This window comes from Theobroma umbraticum, unplaced genomic scaffold, assembly GCF_002168275.2.
Source record: "Theobroma umbraticum cultivar Fairchild unplaced genomic scaffold, ASM216827v3 scaffold_56.0, whole genome shotgun sequence".
NCBI classification, from domain to species: domain Eukaryota; kingdom Viridiplantae; phylum Streptophyta; class Magnoliopsida; order Malvales; family Malvaceae; genus Theobroma; species Theobroma umbraticum.
Window position 1 is genome coordinate 5,483,255 of NW_018397256.1, and position 17,831 is coordinate 5,501,085.

Here is a 17,831-nt window from a genome sequence, read left to right on the forward strand (position 1 = left end):
GATGACTTGACGATGTGTTGTCACATCATAAAGGTTGTGATGATTACAAAGAGTAAAAGCTATGGCAGAGAAAGATCCTCACCCTCATCACCCACGCTCCATTTCGTCCCTTCCGTTTACCACTCTCTGATCTCTCGGACCCTTCCAGGGGCTGATCTATTCATCTTCATCTAATCTCAGAAGTGCAGGGTATTTGGCTTAGCGGGAGCGTGGAGTCTAAAACTTTCCCCTCTTACACTATACTATAGTCTGTCACCCTGGAATAATTGCTCCTCCCGATCTCCATCCATGCTTCAAGAATTGACGCCAAAAAACTCTCCAATAAAATCCTGGTTCCTATTCTAACGCAAAAGAGGGTGCCAGGGTAATTACAAAAGCAAGAAACAAGTATTATCTGCCTGTGGCAAGCTTTTAATCGCGAAGCTGTTTTATGTTTTTTTATCAACCAAAAAAAAATCAAAAAAGCACCAAAAGATCTTCTTTGCCAGTCTATGTATCCAACATTGGTTTTTGTGTGTTCATAAGTCATTCCAAGACTCGTGTAGCTCAAGTTTGAGAAACGCTTACAACACCTCCCATGAACAAACGTGAATCTTAAAATGATATAGCTAGCTATATTGGCTGAGTTTGAAGACTCGTTAGTCCACAGGGTCATACATTATTTTGTTTCCAGGGGTTTTTAATTACCGTTTCTATATATGATATAAAGTCTGCCATTCTGTGCTCTGCCACTCTTTCATCATAATGGTTATGGTAAATGCCAATAAGTTACTAATTGATAAATACATGTGGCTAAAACAATTACTACAAAGGTTTTGAATTAAAATGACGGTGAAAATGCAGTGTAAGGAGAGAGACACTATTGGAAACCACAGCCAATGTGGACAGGTTGTGAAAACAAAATTGGAAGGAGGCTTTGAAGACTTGTACAGGAGAGGTAACTGCGAGAAAAAGACAGAGCTAGACTGCATGTTGCCATTCTTCTTTTTTACGTATTGATTGCCACACCACATAAGGTCATTCCCCCCACCCCACCCTCCCCTTTTTTTTTTTTTGCTTTTTGCTTTATCAAACCGAAAGGAACCTTGAAAATCCGAGTTCCCATGCTCCTTATTCTTCCAAAATAACGTAACTGAGAAGGTAAAAGATGTGAAAACAGATGAGAGAGGCAGAGACAGATGCTATTAGTGATGGTTAAGTCACGTTGCTTGCACTGCTGTTCCCTGTACTTGTTTCGCTCTCTTCTCTCAAATCAGTCACCGATTTAACTGTTGATAATGGTATTTGTAGACTTCTCATGCGGGGAGAGAGAAGATCGAAGAATAGAAAAAGAGAAAACTTCCTTTCTTGCTCTAAACTTAAAAAAAGAAAGAAATTGAAGACTGATGACAGAGAGTTTCTATAGTCGTTTTATTTGTTTTTTTTAATACGTGGGTTTTGGGTCCACAAAGTCTGATGGCTCTCTTTTGACTCTTTGCTGGAAACTAAACATATTTTTGGAATGTCAGCACCTTCCGGATATCATTTATTTCCTCTCTTTTTTATATCACTTCAACAAGCATCTCTTCATGCCTATTTATATCACTTCACAGCTTACCCTAATGTCATAATATTGCATGATATTCTCACATCCTAATTCCCTCCCTGTCTTTTCTTTCTCATGCTCCTGCTCACTGATGGTCATGAGGTTCTTTTCAATGGAACCAGACATCCGTTTATGCCTCTTTGAGATGTGCCAGGAGGAATCTCAGTGCCTTGGCTTTCATCTCAAGTGTCAAACGAAGCGCACTTCAAAATTTTGATGGTGCTATCCTTGTTGAGCTTTTTTTTTTAATTTTTATTTTTATTTTTTTTTCTTGACCTTGCAAGACTTTTTAGTTCTTGTATAAGAATTTGAAATATTTTTTTTTTTATTTTGATCTTAATTTTTTGTTTTTATCTTGATCAATCCTCCCATCTTCTCTTTTTTTTTCTATTCCTCCTGAGCTTTGCTGTGAAATAAAAATCAAGTACTTTTGGTAATGTGTTATTTATGTATTTTGTTATTTTTGCTCATAGTTGCTGGCTGTACTTGTTGGAGTTGCAAGTTTTCATTTGATATTCATTTATGAAGTGCGTAATTATCAAGAATGACCTTTGTTTGTACATCAACAAGTTTATGTAGGATCTTCGGCAGGGTGCTCTTTTGCTTTTCGGCTTCTAAAAGTCATAAGGGTAGGCTTTGAGGTGAATAGAAACAGTGTTTCAGATTTTAGTTTACAAGCTTGAAGTTGTATGTGCAAAAAGGATGCTCATTTGCATGTCCACGACGATCAGTGCCCTGACGACGACCTTAAAGGGAGGGTATGGTATATAGAGTATCCTTGTTTATGGTAGATTAATAGCAAATCTGCAATGTAAATTAAAAATGTTTTACCATTTGTTATTCAGATTTAAGATATACTAGTTACAAAAAGGATCCATGATTTTGTTAGTAGTTTTTTTCTCTTTAAGTGGTGATTCAGAGTTTGACATTACACAGTCAATCAAGCTCTAGAAGTAGGGTATTTTCAGGAGAGCCAGAACAAAACTTTTGACTTTGAACATTTTTCTGCGGATTCGGAACAGCCCTAAAAGGGCTTGCAAGATGGGTATAAACCCTTCTACTGGGAATGGTTTTTCGTTTTTGTTTTTCCTGAACCTACTTGGAGTAATGGCGTTGCTAGCAAATAGCTGCTCTCAGTAATATATGACTGTGTTGGAATTGTAATATTAAGTTTGTCCTGTGTGGAAAACAAGGGAAGGAAAATGAAAATGGGAAACCTCACAGTTAAATCCAAATTAAGCTGTTGACGTTACTCCAATGTAAAGTACTCGGTAATTGCCTCTCGGGCTAACTGTGTAATAATATAAGCAACTTTTTTTTAGGAAAAAAAAACCCATAACCTACTCAATAGTTAATGCTTAGAATTAATCCCTACTTCAAAAACTCGTTCGGTAGACAAAACTAATCAGCTTGTTCAACTTAAATTCAAATTATCTGAACTTGAGTAATTCAAAGAACTAATTTGGGTAGATTTGAGTTTAAATTGAGTATAAATTTATTTTTAAATAGTATTAATTTATTAGTATATGAATATTTAATAATTTTAAATTATCGTTAAAAATTTCTTTTTTAATACTTTTGTATTTTTATATTATTGTGGACATTATTTTCTTAAATTATGAATATGGAAACAAATTTTAGCGGTTTTCATTTTGACAATAATATATCATAAATTGTTTTTTCACTCTTAAAAAATTAATTAAATAAAGTTAATTTTAATATCTATTTGTACACATTTTGTTTATTTCACCTCAAATAGATATTATATAGTGATCAAATTTCATTTGGATACGCGTTGGGACAGCAACAAAGATTCAGATTTATTGAATCTTAGTCTCTGCTTCTATTGTAATTATCCTGGACATCCTTAAATTCGAAAAATAACATTTTGGGGTTTCTTTTTAATGCTTTTACTTTTATGTAATCATAAAGTTCATGGTAATTTAAACTATGACATCCAACAATAAAATTACGTAATTTTTCAAAAAAAAATCACAACTTATTAAAATGCAATTGAAAGAATATTGAATTTTTTTGACAAAAAATTCATGTCACTAAGAAAAAAATCATTATTACGTATCAGTTAAACTTATAATAAATCTTAGTTCTTGCAACTAGTTAAAGAGAGAACTAAATGTTATTTATATCAAATTTTCAAATAGTTTTTATCTTTTACCTCAATAAAATTTTAATATTCAAAAAATAAATTAATACCAGTTCAAATTTTTGAATTTATATTTGATTTTGTAAGTTTTAAGCTATAATGATAGTAACGGTGAATCATTGATATTAATAAATGTAATAAAAATAAAAATTAAACATCAATCAATATAATCACTAAAAATAGTTTTCATCGAGAGCAAATCATTAATTTTTTATATAAAATAAATTTAAATTAGTAAATAACTTTTAATTCAATTATTGTTTTTTTCATATGATTTAATTAGTTTTTCAAAATTTTATTTTTATGACATCAAATAAAAAAATTGGTTGTGTGCTACAAGTTGGCAAACATATGATTTTAAACAATTTAATTGTCGTTGATAAAGTATAAATTGATTTGAATTATTTGTCTAAATTCAATTTGATTTAATTGTAAAAGTTAATAATTTAAATTTAAAATGATCGGACCTTGAATAACTCAATTGTCAAACTCAAATAACGTAGCCCATAAATGACTTCAACATAAAATGACTCAAATTTTCTAAAACTCAAAATGATATGACTCAAAACAACTCAATCCAATTATTACCTCTAATTTGTACCATAGTTATTATTATCATACGATACACGATACGTATCGAATGATATAATACTATCAAAAAATTATATGTATTTATGATTGATCGTGTTTGATCAAGTATCGAAGCGTACCGTAAAATATGCAATACGTATTTTATAATATGGGGGCATATCATACAATACAATTGAAACACTTTTTATAAACTTAATTTTAATTAATTAATAAAAATTTTATTTTTAGTATTTTTTTGAGTTGAAACATGAAAAATTATATTTTATGAGTTTCAAGTTTTATATTTTAAACAAAAAAATACTAAAAAAATTTGAATTCCCTTTTTAATTTTAACATGATACATGTTTTTTAATTTTTAATTAATAAATTAATATAAAAATATATAGATTTTATTTAAAAATCTATATTATGAAGGAATATGTTGAAAGTTTAAATTAAAAAAATAATCATCGTTTCAATTCATGCCCTTAATCTTCAATTTTGTAAAAAAAGATAATATTTTTCAATTTTTTTCTTTATTTTACATGTATAAATGTTATTTATAATTAATTTTAAAATTTTTTACCGTATCGATACGATACTCAATACTAGAAAATAAAATCTCAATACACAATATGTATCTTGATTTAACAACTATTATTCATAGCTTATTATTTCGTTCACTCTGAAGTAGACTTGGAGAATTCGTATTTCCATGTCTTAACCGTATCATGTAAACATAAGATATTAATAGTTATACGACAAAACAGGAATACAACACAATTAATCAATCATGTTAGAATCTTAAACGCATACACGCATACATTTAATAAACGTATAACATAACACGACATAGCTAACACGTTTGTTAAATGCATTGGGTTAAATTTTATGCGAAACGACATAATTAACACGATTGAAATTTATATTATTTACACAATTGATACAATTAACATAATTAAAACGATTAATCTAAAACGAGTACAAATAAAATATAATTCTATTATTTAAATTTATAAAAAATTATAAATATCATAATATTTATCAAATATTATAATATTCAATATTAATAAATCTTAATCATCAAAAATATATTAGTATTTATATGAATTAATAAACGAGTATTAATTATGTGCTAAATATGTCTATAAAACACATGAATATGATTAAATAAATAGATAATAAACAGGTCATGAATTATACGGATATACGATAACATAATTAATTAATCGTGTCTTAAATGAGTTAAGTAAATTTGACACACGATTAAATCTGTATCTTATTATTATATTGTATACAACATTATTAGACCTAAGTTCAATGTAAATTGAGCAATCCAAAAAAAAAATTCTATATCAGTTATGTGCCTATTTTAATTTATATCTATAGGGAGTAACTTATCTTTTTCTGAATTTACCTAACTTAAAAACCATATAAATAATTTTTTGGGGTAATTACACATTTTAAGTATATATTTTCATTTGGGAACTATATTTAGTTTCTTTTTTGTACCGTAAACTATATAGTTGTTGAAGATAGCCAGTAGCTCCCAGTTCTCCCTTAGGCTACCCCGTCTCTTTCTTAAAGCTAGAAAATCACAAAAATAAGTAAAATTAAGGGAGGGTGTCTAGCTAATACTTCCTATAGACAAAGATGAGTTGCGATGGAATAAAACTGGAACTCGCCGATGGATTACCTAAGAACCATAGTCAGGGTACAGGTTGTAGCTGCATAGACTAGGTGACAGAGCAATAGCCAAGAACAGGAAACCAAGTTGCAGCTGCCTTAGCTTGATGTAAAATATGTCACTCCCATATTCTTATCCTTTGGTGTTGTACCCAATGGTGATTTGGGACGCATGCATGATGCAACAATAGTGTACACAGGACTATAGCTGAACCGAATTGAGTTTGAGTTTAATCAATTCGGTCAACCGTCTATTCCATTATTAAACATTTGTTAGTTCAATTTGTTCCATTTATTTTTCATATTTAAAATTTTAAATCGATATTTTAATCTAATCGAAGAAGAACAAAACTTAAATAATATATTTTTAAATTATTATATGTTATTTTCAATAATAATTATTTAATCCTCTTAATCAATCATATATATTACTGTTTCGAGAATGTTTATTAAATATTTACTTATATTTATTTTTTTTAAAATTGATTTTTATTATATGTTTTGTTTAGATATTAGATTATATATATATAATATTAGATTTTAGTTATATGTTAGATATTAAATGTTATTTATATAGAATTTAGACGTTTAATTTTATAAACTATAAAATGATACTAAAATTCCAATTTAAGGGACAATCAATTGAACAAATCGAATTTGTATAGATATCTTTGAAATTTTAGTTATTTGATCGATTTCATAGTGAAATTTGGCTTATTTAATTTTCGGCCTTTTCATGTTGAATCGACTGTTTATTTGAGAGCTATAGCCCTTAACGTGGGCTACAAAAGCTTCAAAACAGAAGCTTTGAGGACTGCGACTCTCAAATTGAAAGCAACGACATCAAAAACTTATCAGTTAAATTTTTATGTACCTAAGTATACGTATCGAAAAGATAATATAACGGTAAGCTGAGTATTGATCTCACAAAGAATTTATCTGAAATTTTAGTAAGTACTAAAATTATAACAATTTATTTTTATTCAATTAATTAAAATTTGAATTCTAATTAAATTAAAAATTAGTTAACCAAAATTTAAATTAAAAAGAAAAATCAAAGTAATAATAATTTGGGTAAAAAATCAAATCAAACAAGCCTAATATTACAATATTTCTTACACTTCATCTAAATCTTACATTTCTTCTTTAACTAATTTCAATGGGTTGAATTGCTAACTTAAAGTCCTCAATTATTTATAAGATCTCCCGACTCGTCTTCCAAAAATATCTATTTTAATCAAAACACTATATCTCTATGTGAATTAAAATTAACATAGACTTATTAAGTTCAGGCTCTAAATTGGCTACATATGACCTATAGGTATATCTCTATCCTGTATGTAAATCAATTAATATGATCATATACTAGTCTAATTTTAGTCTACATTAAACTTCCTTTCCCAAGTTTGTTTAGGTTCATAAATCAATTTAATTGGTGATTAGGTAATTAAAAGCATTAAGGTCAAATTGGAATAAACAATTCAAATCCCATCAAAGAAAAGTAAGAAAAAGATTAAAAATTTAAATTACATGTGAGTTCAATTGCAATCCTAGAAAAATGATTAGCTACGCATAATTACAAAGATAAATAATATTATATAAATTTCAACCTTTAAGAGTAATAAAAAAAATAAAAGCTAAGGAAGAAAATAAGATGATTAATTACAGCTTTACTTTTTAAGTTTCTACCTCAACTTTCAGCCTCTTGAATCTCCAAAAGTTGTCTCTAATTTTGCCTAAAAATATTCTATTTATACTAATAATCTTAACCTATAAGTCCCTAAGTTAACTTACTAATTCTAACTATTAGGGTTATTAGTGTAATGGGGCCCAAATATCAAATATCATTTTTCAAAATTGTCATTCTTGCAATACTATGTCTTGTCATTTTTTGAAATTATTTTCTTTGTCTTCGAGGTAGAATTGAGCAAATTGATCTTATAAAAATTGTAGCTTTATCTCTTAGGTTTCGAATGGTCTAAGAATCGAATCATTTGGAATTTTGTAAAGAGAGTTATGAGCAAAATACCGAGCATATGCAAGCAGAATTTTGAGTCCTTTATAAACCTTAGTTTCTAAAATTAAGCCTAATTCTCTTAATTCCTATAAAAACATAAAAACTAATAAATAATAATCAAAATAAAGGAAATAAACATAAAATCAAAACAACTCACTTAAAAATAAACTAATTATAAAAACAACTAAAAATAGCTAAATTATAATTGAAAATTAAAGACGTAGCAAATATTTAATACAAAATTGAATTAAAATAATTCTATAAAATAGAATTATCACGTAGTCCTATAAATAAATAAACAAAATGAAAAGACTAAATGTAAAGTAAATGATTGTTGTATTGATAATTTAAAAGCTTAAGTATTAAAAAAAACCTTTAACTCTGTTTATTTATATTTTTTTAATTGTATCCAAACAAATTTTTATCTTTTAAATTAAACTTACACAAGCTTTTAATTCTAGTGAAAAATTAATAACCATCACACCTAATGTTAAATGACAGTTTTCATCCACGTCGCAATTGACATGCCCACATAACAATTGATGTGGAATGATTCACTTAACCACTTCATATTTCATTTAGATAGAAAATGCATTGAGCTTAATCGCTATTAATTTTTCATTAGCATGCCCAAATTACAATTGATGTGGAATGATTTACGCAATAATGTCATATGTCAATCACCACATCTCTTTTTTTGTTTAATATGGTTTCAGAGGTTCTTAGTTGTCTAATGGTGAAAGCAAAGGAGGAATAAATTTGCAATGGTATTTCCATTGGAGATAGAGGTTTGACTTTATGTAGATGATATTTTATTGTTTTGTCAATTGAATTTGGATTGTTTGCTTAATATGAAATGAGTTTTACGATGTTTTCAAATTGTGTCATTACAAAAAACAAAGTATTACCGATAGAAATTTTCATTGGTAAAAGTTCGATTTCTATTGGTATATTTCATTATTGATAAAAATATTGATATAAAGTTTCATCAATAGTCAATCAAAAATACTGTGGTTGGTAATGGCAAATTCGTCAATGACAGAATATGCCATCAATAATTTATTGACAGAATATCCTATCGAGATTTTTGTCGACAAAGGCTTAGATTCGTTGGTCATTTTTCGTTGATAATGGGAGAATTTTGTCAGTAATTTTCATTTGTAATAGTACCAGTGGATTGGGATTTGCTGGTATTTTATGTCGGTAATCCCTAGAAAAATAAATCCGTCAATATTTACCAACTAAATTCTTGATGGATAGTTAATGGGAGTCAGCTTTGAAGCTTATAAGTTGTATCCATGGACAATGGCTTAGAATATCTTAGTATTTTGTATGAACTCTGTCAATAATGGATGAATTCCATCTGTAATTGATGAATTTCATATAATAACTATAGAATCGACTTTTTTTTTGAAATTAAATTTTGTATAGTTCATAATAAAATTATTATATGATGCTGTTATTGATAAAGTATGAAAATGTAATACAAATAATAATTAATAAAAAAATTCAATGTAACCATCTGATAATAATTCAAATAAATATCCAATACAAAGCTCACTGAAAAGGTGGGGGTGGTTGCTACTACTGTTGTTGTGGTGGATGTAGCGAACCCAATTGTTGTGATGCGGAAGACTTAAAGGTGTCTGAAGGCAATAACCTTGCTGTGACTTCCAATAAGTTATTGAGTTTGCCCACCAATGTCATTAGGGTACTACTGTTACTAATCAATTGTTGATATCCCTTAAGCTTACGCATAAGAGGTCGTGCAACATCAAGACCACATGTAAACTCAAACATCGCAGTTGGAGCTAGAAGTCTCAAAACATGGACTCTGGTGCCAAATCCATATACATGGGTTCAAGTACTGTTGGGCCTTCCAATAGCCACAGTCGATGCCTCAGGATCAAACTTCAATTGGGTCGATGGCTCTTCAGCATACTTATGCGATAAATTCGAAGCGTATGATTCCTAGAAATGGAAACACTATTAAAATTATTAAGTTATTTAATCAATAAACAACATGTATATATATATATATATATATAAACATGTATTACTTACATATATAGTCTTGGATCTATTGTTCGTAAATTCTCCAGTAACCTTCCGTTACTTGTGAGTATGTTTGAAGAGCTTAGAGAATGTCACCGGTTACTGCTTTTACTTGGACTCTAATCATAAAAAGACAATAAGAATAAAAAATATAAAGAATTTTATCATTAAACTGAATAATTTTTTTAGTACTAAAATAAAACCATGTACCATCCTTTTTTGGTGCTGGGTAAAAGGTAAAGAATTGTTTGTATGTTTTGCGATGCGGCCATCTTTCTCTGTCAAGTGGTTTTGCTTAGCCTTGTATTAGCATGATTGCCACAAGGGCTTAAACCATATGTTATCAATTAGCTGGTCCCACACCTTAGCACTGATCTAGGGTCATGCCTTACCCTTCATTAATAGGAGATCGATGTTGGGACAACTCGCGTCCATTTTGGCTTTGTCATGCTCATCCATTAATAGATTCTCGAAGTAGTCCTTGCAAATTTCCTCCCATATGGACCAAACCTTTGTTGCGTTTGCAACAACCCATGTGAAAGATTCCTACATCTAAGAAAAATATATATAAGTACAGGAAATTATGAAAAATATACACTAATACGCCACATGTTATCTTTATGCTCTTGAGGAACCTGCCTCCATGTTAGTCAAGGTCCACTAAAGTTACTCCTGATAATCTATATAATCATTGAAGTAACGTCAGTCTCCTTAAAAGTTTTACAAAATAGACTTATTGTTAGTAAAACAGATAAATTAATTAACTAAATTGATTGCATATAATGATATAAATTGGAGTAAAGGAAATTACCTCCCTTTAAGAGGATGCAGAAGTATTTGTCGATTTGGGTGAGTTAGAGTGGGCAAGCTGAGACTTAGCTTTTGCCCCCTAGCTTGTGACATGCAATTGGATGCAATAGTAGCGTCTAAAGTGAAGGTTTCAACTAGAGTAGTGAGACTCAGTATCAATACATTTAGCTATATCAGAGTATCTACCACTGGAATGGGAGTCCGTGGCTTGGGAGGAGGATGCAACACATGAGGTCGAGCAAACGAACGGCCAGAGCCACTAGGTTGTCTTTAAAGGCTTGCCTTTATCTCTGGCTTAACCATGTCTGTCCAATAAGAAAAATATTGAATTGTTAGTAACTAATGAAAAATAATATGCATATAAACATTAATTTAACTATGAACAAATAAGTATATGACATGATACATTTAATCAATGACATTCATAAAGCTTTAATGTTAAAGTGCAAAAAATACATTCATACATTTTTTTTTAAAAAAAAAGCATCCATCAATCAGCATTTGAAGAAGAGAACTTATTTTCGTCGTTCTCATTTTGATCATCATTGATATCATTTTCATCTTTTTCATGTAATTCTTTCTCTCTCTCATCATATTCTCCTTCAGCTTCATCATCTTTTACATTATGTTTAATATCCACAAACGTATTAACCTTTTCATATTCACCACTTACAAGAATCATATTACTATCAAGGTTGATAGAAGTATGATCAAATAGTGAATTAAAGGAAACTTCATATTCTTGATCGTTATGGTCGATTGATTTCGCATCACTTTGCTCATTATTCGTAATGGGAAATCGACTTCGAGCTTTCATTTTGAACACTACCCACCAATCTCAGTGTTAGTAGAAAGTATCACAAAATTTTATAAATAATTTTTTTCTCCCTTTCTCTCATTGATTTATTTGATTTATACCAAGGAGGACCACAACATGGACAACAAGATAACTTGGAATATTAGTTAGAAAACAAAATGCTATTATTCTTACATGCAAGAGTTTCTGATAGTCGATCCCAAGTTCTTTTAAGTGTGTTTGTATTCTATAGAAGTTTTTTGATAGTGATTCATCTAATGGCAATGTCTCCTTCATTAGATGCATCAGATGATTAAAGTATACCTCACTCATGTTAAACTCTTACTTCACATTCAGTAATTAGAACACAATTGATAGTTTTATGTGCTTATCACATCTGACCCACAAAATTGCAAGCAACATCATTTAAGAACGAAAAGAAAGATGCATTGTTTGGATTTGGATCTTTAGGAAAGACCTGTTCATCTCGAGTATCATCATTGAAATGAAACTCCTATCGTAAAGTATCCATAACCATTTCAACATATGGATTTTCTATTCTAACTTCATTAAATACTTTAATCTGCTCACCAACAAAATGTCCTGATGATTAGCTGACATGGAATGATTCACCATGTGCATCCCATATTGTGTATGCACCAATAAACCTTTTACAAAATAGGTTGTTCCTGAACCTTATCAACAATCAAGAACTTGCTATTCATACACCGAGAGCAAGAACATCTAATTTTATTCTTAATCACATATCTTGGTTGACTGAATGCAAATAAAATAAATTTATTTATGCAATTTACAAATTCTGTCTTATTATATCCACTTGAATCGAATCAAGAATATATTCAACTCCTATCTCATTTCATTCTAAGAAAAATATTATAACGGACATATGATGTCGTCTGTTAACAGATATTAACACAAATATCAATAGAAAATAAAAAAACTTGAATAGTAGAATTATAAAAATTTATTTGTTATGATTATATTAAAAACCCTAAAATCTTAATTTAATATATCTAATATTATTTAATTAATTTAATAAAACCTTAATTAATTTAAAAAATAAAATATTATATAATATTACTTCCCTAACTAATTGCTTAAGTACTTATAACACATTACATTACTTAATTAACTAAATTATTTAATTAACTCCCTATACCTTTGTTAATTGAAATATTTATTAAATTAAAAAATATTACTAATTTAATTAATTCCTTAATTACTAAAACTATCATAATGTGTGAATCCGTAAACTTAACCGTTTGACATGAAAAAGGAGTCGTTACCAATCTTTGTTTGTTTAGGTGTGATTGGTCACCTAAGTGAACTTATACTTTTTAATGAGGTCCAAAACTTAACTTAGGTTCATTTAAAAGGATAAGTTCCAGTATATGAAACAAGTTAGATTCGGAAGTACGGTTACATGTGAGGAAGTTGTTAGCTCCCTCACAACACCCACTTAACGTGGTACCTAATTAATTATATGTTATCCTTTTAGCCTTACTAAATCAATTTTAGATTTGATATCCAATTTTTTTCTTAATTATTTTTATACTTTGTTTTTTTATTTTATCATTTTGCAACAGAGAAAAATCCTTTAATATGAAACTATCTTTTAAATACTCTAATACTTTAGGCAAAATTCAAGAAAAATTTCTCACCTAGAAAGGTTTTCAAAGTTATTACATATAACCTTCTCGAAATTTCATCATCAGAGAATGTTTACTTACTCATTTATTTGTTTTAGTTATTTAATTTATATTTACATTTATGTGTTTTTGCAAATAAATACAAATCTCTTGATATTGAAATGTTTCTTGAATACTCAAATATCTATGATAGAATTCAAGAAGAATTTCTCATTAGAAATTTTCTCGAAGTTATTACTTATAAACTTCTTGAAATTTCATCATTGGAGAATATTTATTTATTATTATTATTTAAGCTTAGGTCACAAGTGAATATCATGATATAGTTTTCAACTTATTAAATATTTTCACCATTTATTTATTTATTATTTTTTTAGTTTTATATTTTTTGTTGGTTTTACTATTACCAAAAAAATGAAATAATAAATAAAGGAAAACAAACAAACAAATAATAAAAATACAAATAAATACAAAATGAAATGATAAAGACAAGAGAAAATAAGCCTATACCTTCCTTATGTGAACTAGGTCTGCCACTTTTTAGAGCTCACTACTTTGAACAGGCCACAGGCTAAGATTAGATTGAAATGAACCTTAGTCAAAGTTGGTCAGCTGTTGCTACGTGCGATGTGAAAATTTGGGAGTCAGTACTAATCTTTTTTTACCTAGGTGTGATTATCACCTATTAAATTGTTCCATTCGAAGAAATCTTAAATTGATTTTAGGCCTATCTAAAAAGAAATAATCTAATCTGCATTTTTGAGAATTGGGTTCAGAAATACAGTTACACATAGGGAAGGATTAGCAATCCCGTGATGCCCATTCCATAAATGATACCATTTAATCAATATGTTATTCTATTTTAACCTTAATTTTTAATTTTATTCATATGCTTCCTTAATCATTATTCATTAATTTGTTCATGATTTTATGTCTTTTTTTCCATGTCCTTTTTCTTTTCTCTAATTTAATTTTATTATTTATTTTATTTATTATTTTTTATCGATGGATGAATAAAGTCTTCATCTGAAAGAATTTTTCTAAGACTATCCCAACTTTTTATTGAAGTCTGAGAATTTTTCCTCACCTAATGAATATTTCCTCAAAACTTGTCTCTACAAGTTTCTCAAAAAAATCTCATCATTAGAGATTGTCACTCACAAACCAAATACATTATTAACGCGCTTGATGCAATCATGAAATAATGATATGACTTTTATTTTTGTAAATAATGGGAAATAAAAACCTTATATCGAAAAAATAGTTTATAGACCATCATAATACTTTGGTGAAGTCTAGAAGTTTTTCCTCATTTAGGGAGATTCTTGAGAGAACTCATCTTTACAAGCTTTTCAAGAAAATCTTGGAAGTTAGAACTAGAGAACAAAAATGAAGCTTTGAAAAAGACATTGGATGAAAATGTTGCTCTCAAAGCTTTAAGGAAAAAGAGCTCAAAAATGAAAGTCCAAAAAGAAATGCAATTTTTAAAAAGAAAAATGATGCATCTTTATGTTACTGTTATGTATGTGGCAAAAAAGGTCATTTCATATTTCCTATGATTGCTATCATAAGGGAAATAACCTCTCTAAAACCAAATTGGTTTAGGTGCCCAAAGGTTCGCATGTGCCCACTAATCTCTAAGGACCCATTAAAGTATGGTTGCGCTTAAAGAAGAACTAAAAATTTGTTTTGTAAGTTGAGTAAGAGCACAAGGAACAATTTTTGAAAGCTTAACCAAGGGGAAGGTAGCCTTGGTATTTAGACAGTGGTTACTCAAGGCACATGATCAGGGATAAAAAATTATTTGCTTAGCTTGATAGGAAGAAAAGTGGTAGTGTTTCTTTAGGTGACAACTCCAAAGGTATTATTCAAAGAATTTGAACTATTAACTATTGGTAATACTTCTCAAATTTCTACACATTTCTTGATGGTAATTGCATTTCCTGAAGTTCTAAGTAGTAATCTACTATGGCTCAATCTAGTGTTAAAGCTGAATATCAAGCTTTATCCTCAACGATAGTAGAACTCTTCTGACTATCCTTCCTATTATGTGATGTTGGTCTCTATATGGCCCACCTAGCCTTACTCTTCTATGACAACTTATTTACCCTATATCTCACTATTAATCGCATGTTTCATGCTAGAATGAAACACATAAAGATTGACCATCACTTTGTTTGTGAAAAGATGGCTTTAGGATTTCTCGAAACCAAGTTTATTCCTTCAAAGCTACAAGTAGCAAACATTCTCACTAAGGCATTACCTCGGAGCACTTTTGAAGCATTTCACGGAAAACTTGGACTATGGTTTCCTTCCATGTTAAGTTTGAAGGGGGGTAGAACATTATCATCAGATCTCCCACAAACTAGTAGCAAATCACTCACAAACCAATACCAAATTTCTCACAAACCAGTAGCAAATCAACAGTAGATATGATAATAGATCAACAACAAAAATAATAGCATGTGTTGCAATATTTTTGTAAAGAGACGTTGCACCAATTCAGGAAGATTGATACAACATTCAACACATCATTGGTTATATAATTTCTCTCCACTATTGGCAAAGTTTCTTGTATAATATAGTTTGTAACCTATTTAAAGAAAAGACAACCAAAGAAGGTCTCAAGAAAAAAAAATAGAAATCCATATATTTGTTCTCTTCCTCCTCTACGTATTGTCTATTTTAAACTCTCTTTTTCTCCCTTTCTTTTTTAAATTTCTTCAAAACTATCTAGGCATCCCTAAAGTCTAGAAAATATTGTTGCTATGGGGTTACTTTTCTTTTATTCTATTTGTAATCAATAAGCCATATAGCTATGACTAACTTTTGCCTTTTATCAATAAAGAAAATTATCTTTCAAAAAAATTGTGTGGATATAAATAAAAAAATAAAAGCTTGTTTGGATGTAATAAAAATAAAAACTTAATTATATAAATGAACATAATTTAAGAATTTTTTATTATTTAAATTAAATTTAAATTGAAAAAAATCCAATTACTATTATATTTAAATTTAATATGTTTTCTCAGTACAAACTGAATAAATATTAATGAATTTGACCTTTAATATTTATACGATTAAGAAGTTCAAATATGTAGGGATGGAGTCGCATATGAACCAATCAAAGTTCGTATTTTTACTTTACTATGATGTGAATATTTGAAAAGGCTTAATGCTAAAAAAAACCCTTAAATTTTTCAAAAAAATTCAAATAAGTTGTTTATTCTTTTATTATGTTCAATCAAGTCATTATACTTTTATTTTGGATTCAAATAACCTTTTATGACTAATGTTTAATTAATATTAATCAAAATGTCATTTGTTATTTTATGTCCACATGGCATTGGCGTGACATTAATGTTGAGGGTGAAAAATGTTATATAGTCATGTTATCATACCACATCAGTATGTTACATAATTATCAGTTATGATATATCAGTATGTCACATCATTATCAATTATGACATTTCAACATACTATGTTAGCATTACGTGGTATAGAATTATAAGTGATATTTTGACTCAGCCAACTATTAATCATAAAGACTAATTTGACTCAAAATAAAATTATAAAGATCTAATTAATTTAAAATAAAAGTATATGGACTTGATTGAATACAACAAAAAGCAAAAACTTATTTGAAATTTTTTAAATAGTTTAAGAATATTTTAAAGTATTATGCCATTTGAAAAAGAGTAGAAAGTTGAGACATTTTAAGAAGATACAGGATTTTCTTTTCTATCTCATCCTTTTCATTAATGTAAATAAATAATATGATGAATTATATGAAAATTTGTTTGTTTTATTATTTTTATTCTTATTGCTTTTCTTGTTTTCACTTTTGCCACAACATGCAATGGATCATGCAGTGAATTTTTAGAATTTAGTCATCCCTCTCTAATTATATTTAACAACCAAAATATATAATCCATTTATGATTTGCTATAATTATGCAGTGAATTTACAAATCATGCGACCCAAAAAAACATAGGAAGCAAAGATTAGAATGTAATTAATATGGAAGTGTACTTATTTGTGCTCACTCTTCAAATACGAATCATTTATTAATGAACTCCAAAAGCAAGTTTTAATCTCTAAGGCTAACCTTGACAAAGTGCAATTGGCCGTATTCTTTATTGATTAATGAAATTGGTAATTGGTGGTTGAGTGGTATCTTTCCTTGGTTTCCTAAGAAATTTTGTTTGACCAATTAACTTAATTGTTATGTTTTTAAATTATGATAATTGATTCAATAATTGACTAATTATAGTCAACTTTATTGCATTTAACGCCTAATTGACTTAATTGAAACAATTACTACATTTTTTTATGAAATCAATCAGCAAAATTTAACCATATAATTAGATGAAATAAAGAAGTTCTAATATGATTTAATTGAACTAAATAAAAATTCAGAAATTTAAGTGCATTTCGTAAAATTTCACTGGCTAAATTATATTTTATCCCTTAAAAAG